The 12530-nt window shown below is 36.1% G+C and overlaps 1 protein-coding gene across 4 annotated transcripts in view; it reads left to right on the top strand.

The window, feature by feature from the left end:
- Window positions 1-12530, top strand: part of LOC125657757 (endothelin-converting enzyme homolog) — a 62779-nt gene that overhangs the window by 1355 nt on the left and 48894 nt on the right. The window contains exon 1 of one of the 4 annotated variants that reach the window (XM_048888519.2): window positions 78-98. The exons of the other annotated variants lie outside the window; for them this stretch is intronic. The gene's annotated coding sequence lies outside the window, so the exon portion shown is untranslated. Of the gene's footprint in view, window positions 1-77; window positions 99-12530 lie in introns of those variants that run through there. 4 annotated transcript variants of the gene reach the window in all.

Below are 12530 nucleotides of genomic sequence, written 5' to 3'. Positions count from 1 at the left end.
GAATTTACAATGAAAAATACGAAAATAAATATTCATTAAGACAACACTCCAATAAACGGCCCACACGGATCAGACGTCTAGTCTAGATGTGCATGCAGGTAAATGTTTTATCACTTTCGATTTTTATTGCAATAATAAAAACGTTATTTAAAATATTGCAAAGATAAGAATTGTCGACTGTTTTATCGAGATACCAGATTGCTGATAATCCTTCAACACAGAGAAATTCTGTATAGTTTTAAGAACAAACACGAAGTAACCTTATTAGTACAAAACACATCGTGGCTTTTTAAATTTTTTTTTGCACGTCTATTTGTCTTATGGCATATGAAAAATAAGGAAGAACAGATCTCATAAAGCATTTGTACCGTATACGAAGATATTTCATTTACTGCTGGAAAAAACCAATTCGTCTAAATGCCACTTTCGGGTCTTGCTTAGGGGCTGCCGATTAATATTATATCAAGTTTATTGACTGTTATAGTAATATACATTGCTTCTTCTCCGTATCCAACCAAATCTCATTCTGGCACATAAGGAGTCCCCGTGCTCCAATTATCTTATGCAGTTTACATTGGGATTGATTTTTTGAGCAACAGACAATCCTGTATTTAACACTTTCGTATATGAGAAAAATATGGTGTCGTTTCATATCGTAAAATAGGTATATACATGTATCAACATGGAGTGAAGAAATCAAAATACACTAGACACCAAGGAGACCTAACGTACCTCTAAATTGTCTTCATTGGTATATTTAGTTTTAGCATCACCCATAGTCTGATGCGATGTATCAACTAGCTGTGCCGTAATTATATAACTTCGGCAGTTAAATTTTGGGGTTGATTATTTATTTATGTATTGCCGCAAACAGATGTCTCCATTGAAGCTGTGTGCATAATTCTGTAAAAATTGGTCCAATTCCCAAGATATCTAACGCTTCGCAAAATATAATTTTAAATCAATGAGATAAAGCTCACGAGGGAGGTATGGAAAATGATAAATATTTTATTTTGTTTGGTAACGAGAACCATGCACCGTCTCTCGTGGCTGACTGTCGAGTCAGTCCAAGTCAATGATGAATATTGAGGCGGCCCAATATTAGCTTCCAGTTTATGCATATTTTAGACTTCAAAACGACTGTTTACAGCTAGGGGAAATTGTGCTAATCAGAATATCACTTCCACTTAGGTTACCAATTGTGGTTCGTTTTATTCGGTGTCGTCCGTCATGTGTTAACAACAGAACAAACTTCATTTGCTACTGGGTCAATTTTTACCAAACGTCATTTACATCATGCAGGAAGTGAGGGATGACGCACGGACGCCCTGGGAGTTCAAAGGGGAGGCCAAAAACTTAAAACATGGTGCAATCTTTAAATATCTGCTTATTCCCGACTGTACACTATAAATGTATGGGTAGGTTTGCTGATCAGGAGGTTTCTATCAAAGTTGTGAATTCCATGACACGTGCGGCGTCTTGAGCTCCTGTGCTAGGACATGGCTATATGGACCATATTGTATAGTTTTCCTCTAAAATCTCGATTCAATGACATCCAACCAATGGTAATCAGTACAGCTATTATCCTTTTTGGAAGAATGGAAGTAGACAACGTTTGCTAACTCGTTGGTAGAATGTTGTTTAAATTACCACTACCTCCATTTACATTAAAATGAATTTTAGCTGGAATTAAATGATAATTATTCACACCTTGTGTTTTTAACCAATCAAACAAGAGAGAAGTGTAATCTTCGGAGATTTGACATCTTTCAGTTCTTCATACCGTCCTACTATTCAGATGGTAATGAGCAGGGATGTCTTTTTCCTCACCAAGCTAGTTTCTTAGTTATAGCCCAAGCAAAGAAAAAACCTTTTGTCCGGGTCACAACTTGTAATGGAGATTACGAACTCCAGCCACAATATGTTGTATTCCCTTAATAACATTCTAACAATATCAGACCATAGTTCCAAACAGTTTTGTCTATGATGGAAATAAAATCCATGTACATGTACCTTGGGGAAAACAAAACGTTTTTCATGTTTAAAGGATAAACCTTAGTAAGAAGTTATACTGTAAATCGTAAGTTCGAGTCTAGCCGAGGTTTTAAATTTTAGGCTACTTTTTATATCTAAACTGACTTTTGTTTTACTAGATTCTCAATTTGTCATTAATTGTAAAATAAATTTACTGCGTTTGTTATGTATTGACATTAAATTTAATTCTTCAAAAAATATATAACATGAAGCAGATAGAAAAAAAAATAGATAACTTCATGTAAATAATTCATACAACACTGATTAAAGTGGATTTTGTTGAAAGGAATGGTTCATCTCGAAGAAAAAGAGCGCACTCATTTTGCGAGGTTGATTTCAGGTTTTGGGCGATGCTGTTATGATTATCTCTACAACTGAAGGTTGAAAAATTACAACTATAAAGTATACAACTAGTAATATATTCTTTTAGAGAAGCGAACAGGCTTAGCCTACATTAAGAAATAAAATACCATTTTAAAGTTGCATCGGGATATGGCATGTAGTTTGTCACGTGGTCAAATTTCATAACGAAGGGCGTCAATGTAGATTTGATCATGTACCAAGAGCATGTGATACATGTATCCCAATTCAACTTGAATCAAAGTACCGAAAGTACTGAATTTTTTTAACAGTTTTCCGATATTTTGATATTGAAGTACTGTACAGTTTAGATACAAATAAGATCAGACAAAAATTAGAAATAATGAATTTAGCAATATGTTTCTGAACTGAATGTCTAGGCCAATAACAACTTTTCTGAGGAACATGAGTGCATCTTTTTTTCATCAGCAGATGTCATACCTATATATTCAATAAATTCCTTTAAAGGGATAGCATACACCTGGAGAAATTTACTACTAAGACTGTTAAATGATCAATTTTAATTATTTTGTGATTTGAAGAAATATTGTAGGTGAAGAGGTAAACTAATGAGATCAAAACCCATAACATTAACTACTACACAATCAATATAGGTATTGCGATGTACCCACAACTCCCAGCGTGAACTACTACACAATCAATATAGGTATTGCGATATACCCACAACTCCCAGCGTGAACTATTACACAATCAATATAGGTATTGCGATATACCCATAATTCCCAGCGTGAACTACTACACAATCAATATAGGTATTGCGATATACTCGCAATTCTTAGCGTGAACTACTACACAGTCAATATAGATATTGCGATATACTCACAACTCCCAGCGTGAACTACTACACAATCAATATAGGTATTGCGATATACCCATAACTCCTAGCGTTATAAACTACTAAACAATCAATATAGGTATTGCGATATACCCATAACTCCCAGCGTGAACTACTACACAATCAATATAGGTATTGCGATATACCCATAATTCCCAGCGTGAACTACTAAACAATCAATATATGTATTGCGATATACTCGCAATTCTTAGCGTGAACTACTACACAGTCAATATAGATATTGCGATATACTCATAACTCCCAGCGTGAACTACTACACAATCAATATAGGTATTGCGATATACCCACAACTCCTAGCGTTATAAACTACTAAACAATCAATATAGGTATTGCGATATACCCATAACTCCCAGCGTGAACTACTACACAATCAATATAGTTATTGCGATATACCCATAATTCCCAGCGTGAACTACTACACAATCAATATAGATATTGCGATATACTCACAACTCCCAGCATGAACTACTACACAATCAATATAGGTATTGCGATATACCCATAACTCCTAGCGTTATAAACTACTAAACAGTCAATATAGGTATTGCGATATATCCACAACCCCCAGCGTGAACTACTACACAATCAATATAGGTATTGCGATATATCCACAACTCCCACTTTTACAAACTACTACACAATCAATATAGGTATTGCGATATACCCATAATTCCCAGCGTGAACTACTACACAATCAATATAGGTATTGCGATATACCCACAACTCCCAGCGTGAACTACTACACAATCAATATAGGTATTGCGATATACTCACAACTCCCAGCTTGAACTACTACACAATCAATATAGGTATTGCGATATACCCATAATTCCCAGCGTGAACTACTACACAATCAATATAGGTATTGCGATATACTCACAATTCTTAGCGTGAACTACTACACAGTCAATATAGGTATTGCGATATACTTACAACTCCCAGCGTGAACTACAACACAATCAATATAGGTATTGCGATATACCCATAATTCCCAGCGTGAACTACTACACAATCAATATAGGTATTGCGATATACCCATAATTCCCAGCGTGAACTACTACACAATCAATATAGGTATTGCGATATACCCATAATTCCCAGCGTGAACTACTACACAATCAATATAGATATTGCGATATACTCACAACTCCCAGCATGAACTACTACACAATCAATATAGGTATTGCGATATACCCATAATTCCTAGCGTTATAAACTACTAAACAATCAATATAGATATTGCGATATACCCACAACTCCCAGCGTGAACTACTACACAATCAATATAGGTATTGCGATATATCCACAACTCCCACTTTTACAAACTACTACACAATCAATATAGGTATTGCGATATACCCATAATTCCCAGCGTGAACTACTACACAATCAATATAGGTATTGCGATATACCCATAACTCCCAGCGTGAACTACTACACAATCAATATAGATATTGCGATATACCCATAATTCCCAGCGTGAACTACTACACAATCAATATAGGTATTGCGATGTACCCACAACTCCCAGCGTGAACTACTACACAATCAATATAGATATTGCGATATACCCATAATTCCCAGCGTGAACTACTTCACAATCAATATAGGTATTGCGATATACTTACAACTCCTAGCGTTATAAACTACTACACAATCAATATAGATATTGCGATATACCCATAATTTCCAGTGTGAACTACTACACAATCAATATAGGTATTGCGATATATCCACAACTCCCAGCGTGAACTACTACACAATCAATATAGGTATTGCGATATACCCATAATTCCCAGCGTGAACTACTTCACAATCAATATAGGTATTGCGATATACTTACAACTCCTAGCGTTATAAACTACTAAACAATCAATATAGGTATTGCGATATACCCATAATTCCCAGCGTGAACTACTTCACAATCAATATAGGTATTGCGATATAAATGGTGAAGTTGAGATTAGGCATTCTGTGTTTTAAGATACGGCGTACTTCCATTTGCAATAACTGTGATGATGTATACTATTACCCTTAGTGAAAGAAGAAGTAATTAAACAAGATTATGCGGTTTGACGAAATTTGACAATACATAGATGTACAAGTGATGAAACGGGAGAAGATGACAATCATCAGAGTATTGTATTCTATAAGATGACAATCATCAGAGTATTGTATTCTATAAGATGACAATCATCAGAGTATTGTATTCTATAAGATGACAATCATCAGAGTATTGTATTCTATAAGATGACAATCATCAGAGTATTGTATTCTATAAGATGACAATCATCAGAGTATTGTATTCTATAAGATGACAATCATCAGAGTATTGTATTCTATAGAGACAGGTTCATCAGAGTATTGTATTCTATAGAGACAGGTCCTGATGATTTGCTATCCAAGCAGTATAGATGACAATCATCAGAGTATTGTATTCTATAGAGACAGGTCCTGATGATTTGCTATCCAAGCAGTATAGATGACAATCATCAGAGTATTGTATTCTATAGAGACAGGTCCTGATGATTTGCTATCCAAGCAGTATAGATGACAATCATCAGAGTATTGTATTCTATAGAGACAGGTCCTGATGATTTGCTATCCAAGCAGTATTTTTCATATCATAGAATTATCATAATTTTTATCGCTTGAAATTGGAAGGTAATCATTTTTGAAACTGTTACAAAAGTATCATAAATCATGAAGGAGTCGTTAAATCTGGTATTAACCGTATAAAAGAGAACATTTTAAAAAGGAAAAATACATGTACATATAACAATGGTGTACGTGTAAGCGAAAACTCACACTTTTGTTCAAAATGACGTTAAAAGAAATGCTTAACAAAAGCTAAGTTAGTTTTAAACACGTGATGTACAGATCTTATTGTTGCTCCCTCTATCTACATGTATGTGCTTTAGCCTTTTACTTGTTTTAGGATCACGTCATTTTGATATCTTCTCAAATATTCTCAAAAAGGAAGATCATGAAAAATTTAACAAATTTTCAACTATGTTTACAACATACATGTATTACTCATTGTCTATTCCACAAATGTTCAGATTTTAATCATTGTCATTCCTAAATCTTTGTGCGTTCTGGTTGATTTCATTAATTCTCAAAGAGAGACTCGATGGTTTCTTAGAATATTCTCATGATGAAGTGTTCTCAATATTTTCTCATAAAACTTCAAAATGTTTTCATCCTATTCTCCAAGTACATGCCAATATTCTCATCATAGTAAACAATAACATATTGGGAGACGTAGACTTTCTTTATCCGAGCAGCAAGATTTAAGGAAGATTTCACGATGGAAACAGAATAGCCAAAGTTTGTCCCGCCTTTGCAAACCTTGTAAAAATTAACAGCAAAAACCCGAATGTCGCAGAAGGTATACATGTGTTCATCTCAAATATGAAGTAAAAAGAAATTCTACGTTTTGCTATGGTTTACATGAATTATATAAAGAATATGCTAAACCTATTTGTACTATCTACATTACGGACTTAATACATACTATAAATATATATATCGGCTAATCTACAACGAGGCCTCTGCATTTCAGCCGATCAAGTATGATTATGCACTGAACCGTGTTATTATCAAAGAATTACATGGCGGTACTTCCGCTAACCAGTATAGACGCTATCTTGTTTGTTAATAATATACTGTTACGTGATCTTATCATTGTCAAACGTAAAAATCAATTAAAATAAGTTCTTCATTCTTTTCATCTTGTGAAATAATGACAACTTTTTTACATAATTATTTACCTTTTCCCCAGTTAATAAAATATTCATCGTTTGAAAACTACTTTCTCTTCTTGCAAGTAACCCAAAAAACTTCAAGCGAGCAATTAATCGGAGCGTCTCGGGCCATTCCGTTAGAGGTTGGAAAGGCCCGAGATGTCGCTTTCGTAAACAGATTATAGTTAGTGCTTTGATGAAGCATTCGTTAAGGCTTTTAGAATAACAAGTGTGTAGCATATACGCTAACCGCTTAAAATGACACTGAGCATTTATCGTATACCCTAACTGCTTAAAATGGTATCTTATTTCGTACATGTATATTTATATTCTTGACATGAGTCATTATTGAGCTTTCATACTCCGTTAGTTCGTAAACAACACATGGTGGTAGAGTTCATTAGATTTTTATCAATAAATTATTTGAGAGTAACTACTGATACAATCTTAAATATAAATGGCTGAATTTAGACTGACAAAAGACCAAAATTATGTGAAATATACACACTACATGCGCGCCATAGAAAAACAAGGTGGTGTGGAGTAAATACCTGGGGGGGGGGGGGGGGGGGGGGGGGTAATGTTGTCGATTTGAATGGAGAAAATTACGAAAACGTTGAAGACGCAATTGTTGAACACGGATTTGGACAGGAATTAGGATTACATATTATATATGAATCCTGTCGGTGTTAAGCTCTTCAAGAGGGCTCCCGTCTTAATTTTGCTGTTGTTGGAATAGAAAAGCAACATTTTCATCGACGGGAATTGAGATCATGGATGATGTAATAACGGGAGCAGGGGTATTCGAGGTGATGGTCACTGATGTGGATTGTCTTCTACGAGTTGCAAGACGTATAAGATTCGATTAATATGTCGCCGCAAACAGCGTCGGTGCACATAGTGGGTTTGGAAACGTTACACATGAATCCTCTGAAGGTTCTCTTGCTCAGGGACTTTCCAGTGAACCAATTATCTGAGAAGACAAGATCCTTCTTTACACACGTGGAAAATAAATACGGTATAATTTATTTCCAAAAGACAATACAACATTTAATTGGATACATTCCACTCTCGGGTGTAGAATACAGAGACTCCTCAGATTCTATTCCTCACAGGATTTTTTTTCTGTTGACTTTCCTGACTTGGTGTTCATATTCAAAACCAGCATTAGTATGAAAATCAAAGAAATCGCAACTGGTGATGAAATTCCTGGTCTCATCACTCGCATTTGACAATCATCATCATCAATCCAGGCCAGATTAATCCTTTTGCAAGGATGAGACCTGGCTGTCCTATCGAGGATGAAGTTTGTTTTTCCATGCTTGGCGATCCAGTGGATTGCTGTCCTATCCAATCCTGTAGAATCTAGGTCTCGTTTTACAATCTCATCCCATGTCAGCTTTGGTCTGCCTGGAGCTCGATATCCAGTGACATTCAATGTACGAGCCTGTGATATCCAACCTGCACAGCGCTAAACATGGCCTAACCATCTCAGCTAACATGTCTGGATAACATCAGTAATGTTTCTGTTAAGGTAGGTCCCTAGTCCTGGACCTACTTGTGATTTCTCAAAAATTTGAGTTTAGATACTTAGATTGTTCATTTCAGGGTATGATAAAAACAAAAAAATGGGGGGTTGTCAGTATAATGAGTAAATTATGGTATTTTTATTACGTGTACCCCCATTTGTCAAACGGCAATATCAGAATTCATTGAAGAAGTCCTAGAATATGTCCATAAAATTTTGTTTGAGGTATGATGCTGCAATTTTTTTCCTCAAATATGAAATAAATATGTTTAACTAAATAATTAAAAGTGAAATTTTAACATAGTTTCATGTTTTTTAATAATGGTGGTACAAAATTGAACTCAATACAGGCCCTCGGCAGTCAAAAATACGGCACTGCAACACCACTAATATGAATATTTTAAAAATTTGACTTGTGATTTTTCATTCAAACTCACATATTATGTTCATATATGAATGCTTGTTAAAATACATTTAAAAAATCTGCCCTTTCTCAGCATAATATTTTCACAGCATCTCAATTTATATTTACATTTTTGGGCCAAAATAACCATTTTGAAGATGATTTTCACATAACAGAAGATAACAAATATATAACAAGATAACAAATATATAACAAATGCAGAATTGTTTTATTTAATTCCACAAGTGCATGATTGCATATCATGAATTTTTTTTAATTTACAGATAATTTTAACATGTAATACCCCGGCCTGTATATCAATTAAACAAATATGTACCTCTGGTTTTATGTGTGAATTAGATGACAAAAAATGGAAAGAAGATTGGATCCATAGTCTACTTAAATATAAGTGATGGAGTGTTATTGTATTCATTTTACTAAATTAAAAAACATCCAGGTAAATGTAAAAACAGTATAAATCCACCCAATAATAATAGTACGTGAACCAATACTGGAGTTCGATCCGGACATGACGTCACGCTACTAGACCCCTACTTTAAGCTGAGTAATAAGAGACTCAAAGGTGATATTCACTTCAGGATTGAGAAGGCATATCCATCTTACCATGCCTTTGTCGTTGCTCATTAGTTTCCTTAGAGTGACGCCTGTTGATGCCCATGTTTCGGAACCATATAACAACACAGGTAAGTTAAACACCAATGGTCTCTGGTTGTGATTACCAGATGTTTGTTCGTCAGGATTGGAAGAAGCTCTCTGAATTTCTTCCAAGCAAACTTACATCGCGTTGTTGCTGCAAGTTCACATCCCCAGCCACTTGACAAAGGTAACAGAAGTCTGCTAGAACTTCAAGTGTGTCATCACCAATTGTTACCTCTTTCATCATCAATAGGTCGAGCGAGTCCATGACAGCGCGGGCACTTGTATCTTGGATCAGGTTTAAGAGGACCATTGATTCCACTACATTTCTTATGGACCCAGCATAAGCAGCTGTTACAGAAGATGGAGTTAATGCCTGTGCCTTTTAGGCAGACTGAACATGGATACTTTCCTAATATTTGTATCAATTCTATATTCAAACCTGATATCATCACTTATCACTTTGGTCTTGCCCACGTTGACCTTAAGTCCTTTCTCCTCCAAACTTTTCTTCCACTCGGCTACTGTTTCGATCAGCGACTCAGTGGAGGTGTCAGCAACTGCTGGATCATCAGCATACAGGAGCTCTCAAGGGCTGCTTGTACGAATTTGGAGTGAAAGTGTTTCCAGTACGATGATAAACAGCAACGGACTCAATACTGATCCTTGATGAATACCAATCTTGAGATCAAACTCGTCACTATAGTCATCTTCCTACAGGAACACGGCTTCTTGCATTACAGTACATGATCTAAACAATCTTGAGTAACCATTCACCATACCTAGCTTGCGCATCGCCCACCAGATGCTTTTCCTAGGTACTCGGTCAAACGCCTTCTCCGGGTCAATGAAAGCCTAGTAATGGAGAAGTTGGCTGAGATGTGTTTTTCTTATATTTGTCATATGATGAGTATGACGTCGATAGTTCCTCTACCTGGCATGATACCAAACTGTATGTCGTCAATCTGAATTTGTTTTCTGATAAATTGTTCCACGACTCTCTCAAAGACTTTCATATTTGGTCAATCAACTTAAGGCCTTTGTAATCACATCTACATATATTCAGTGCATCACCCTTGCCTTTGTATAGACTGACTATGTAACTTTCTCTCCTTTCTGTTGGAATACATCCATCTCAAAAAATGGCGTCAGAGATCACATATAAGCGCTACACCTGAACTGCCAGTAGGCCTTATCATCTCTGCCACTATGCCTGATGGACCTGGAGCTTTACCCAACGCAATTTTGCCGACTGCTTCTTTGTTCATCTCAGTTGTGATTGGGACACTTTGAACCTCAACAGGACGTTATCTGTTTTGAATCTAAGGGAAGTCTACCATTTAGCAGTCTGTCATAGTACTGTTTCCATGCCATTTTCCTGGTTTCCTCATCAAGAAATAGTTCGCCCTCATCATTCCTAACTGGTTTTTCTCCTGTTACGTCTTGATTATCCCGACGCATTTGCTTAGCTAGCTTGTAAATGTCTCCAGTCATTTGGTCAATGTTTTGAAAAAGCCCTTTCTCTGCATTACTTTTTGCATGATAAATAATGCGCTTGGCAATACGTTCGGCAGCTTTATAGTCTTCCCCGGTACAACCTGCCTTCTAGTTCCCGAAACAACGCCACTTTTCACACACCGCCATTGGTGCTTGGTTGACGGACCACAGACCTCAGTTGTAACTCGTGTACACCATCTTTCAGTACTATCTTCAGTTCATCAACAATATCTTTCTCGGTTCCTATCGTCTTCGATGTAAAGATCTTAGCATATTCAGCACTTAAGGCTGGATCCTTAAGTTTCCAGTCTAATGCGTGCGGTAAACTTGTGCTTACTTTGAACCTTGAAGCCACAGACAACTAGCTTGTATTGTAAGGCACATTCTTCATTGAGTATGACTTTCACATTTGTCATATATTTTCTGAAACTATGACGGTATAGCATGTAGTCAATATATGTACCGACATCTCCAGATTGGAATGTGACTAGGTATCCATGTTAGGTGAAGATAATGAACAGTGATCAATCTCATAACTCTTATAAGCAATACAAAATAGAATTCTTGAACAGGGAGTTGCGACTGCAAATTCAAGCACCCTTTCACCTTCTGGACTGCGCTGACCTATGGCGTGGCCACCATGCCATTCTTCGTATCCGTCGTGATTGCTTCTGATATGTTCATTCCAATCTCCACACACAAACAATCCTTCAGAGGCTGGGACACGATAATATGGATTGAAATGTGATACCAGACACACAATTGGAGAAGCAGTGAAGGGAGGGGAGGAGGCGGCCCGTAAGGACAAGAATATTATCTAAATATCCTGAGAATCCTTGATCTTCTTGTAATTAGTGGGCCTTACCGCACCAATTTTCGTTATGCTTTTTAACATTCCAGCCAACGTGCGATTGGCCGTCCGGAATTATATCACGGAAAATGTTATTGGAGCAGCCTATGTCCCGCAAATGTCTATTTATAACGGATCTAATTGTTTTCGTGTACTCTTATGATTAAATAGCAGCTTGAGTGTCATCATGTATTGGGATTTATTTGTGTGTTTTTTGGCTTTGCTTCACAAAAGAATCGGCGCAATTTATTCGTCAGACCATCACCTTCAACCTTCTTAAAATCCAGTGGACAATACTAAACCTTCATGTGATAATCTGAAACAAAAATTTCAATTCGATTTATTCCCAATTTTAAAATCATTTGAATTCATTTGAATGGTTAATACTTAAAAATTGCATTTTGATTAATTTACTTGTTTGATTCTATTATTTTCCCCGAGTAAAGAGTTACCATGTGTTTATTCATTTATTTTTCATGATTTTATGTACTTTGAAAATCTTAATAATTGTAATCAAACGTCCGAATTCACTCTCTTTCAGTATAATGTGTATGATTAATGTTACTGTCCTTGGGTTT

This window comes from Ostrea edulis, chromosome 9, assembly GCF_947568905.1.
Source record: "Ostrea edulis chromosome 9, xbOstEdul1.1, whole genome shotgun sequence".
NCBI lineage: Eukaryota > Metazoa > Mollusca > Bivalvia > Ostreida > Ostreidae > Ostrea > Ostrea edulis.
This window is presented reverse-complemented; position numbering and strand designations above follow the sequence as displayed.